Below are 555 nucleotides of genomic sequence, written 5' to 3' on the forward strand. Positions count from 1 at the left end.
AATTATGATAAATTTCACTAAATTTAAAGGAATGTGGCTCTAGTTTGTCACACACTATTAAATCACTACAGATGTTTGATTAATTATAATGTAAATTTGTCTTTAATTATAATTATTTTAAATCTAATTTATTAAAATGCATCATTCATTTTTGTGTTTGTTCTTTTTCACCTTGTTTTTCTTTTTATAATGATCAAAGCAGTTTCATAATCATAATCAACGCGAATTTACATTTATAATAAAATATTGATAATTGTTGATAATAATCAATTTTGAGGCATATTCATGTAGTACTATACTGTGTATATAATTTTTTCTTTTAACAAAAATATTTTTAACACTTTCTTTTTTACTTTTTAAATGATGATATGTACCCTCTTAATAATAATTACATATATGCATATATAGATATGGAGAAAACCACTTAATTCTCCTCTACATCATATGGTCTAGACTTTTTGAATTTTCTTATAATTAATTATATTTCTATCACGTTTTTTTATTTAAGATTTTTTTTTTGAATTTGTATAAATCTTTATACAATTTTTTTATTCA

Source organism: Arachis ipaensis, chromosome B09, assembly GCF_000816755.2.
Source record: "Arachis ipaensis cultivar K30076 chromosome B09, Araip1.1, whole genome shotgun sequence".
NCBI lineage: Eukaryota > Viridiplantae > Streptophyta > Magnoliopsida > Fabales > Fabaceae > Arachis > Arachis ipaensis.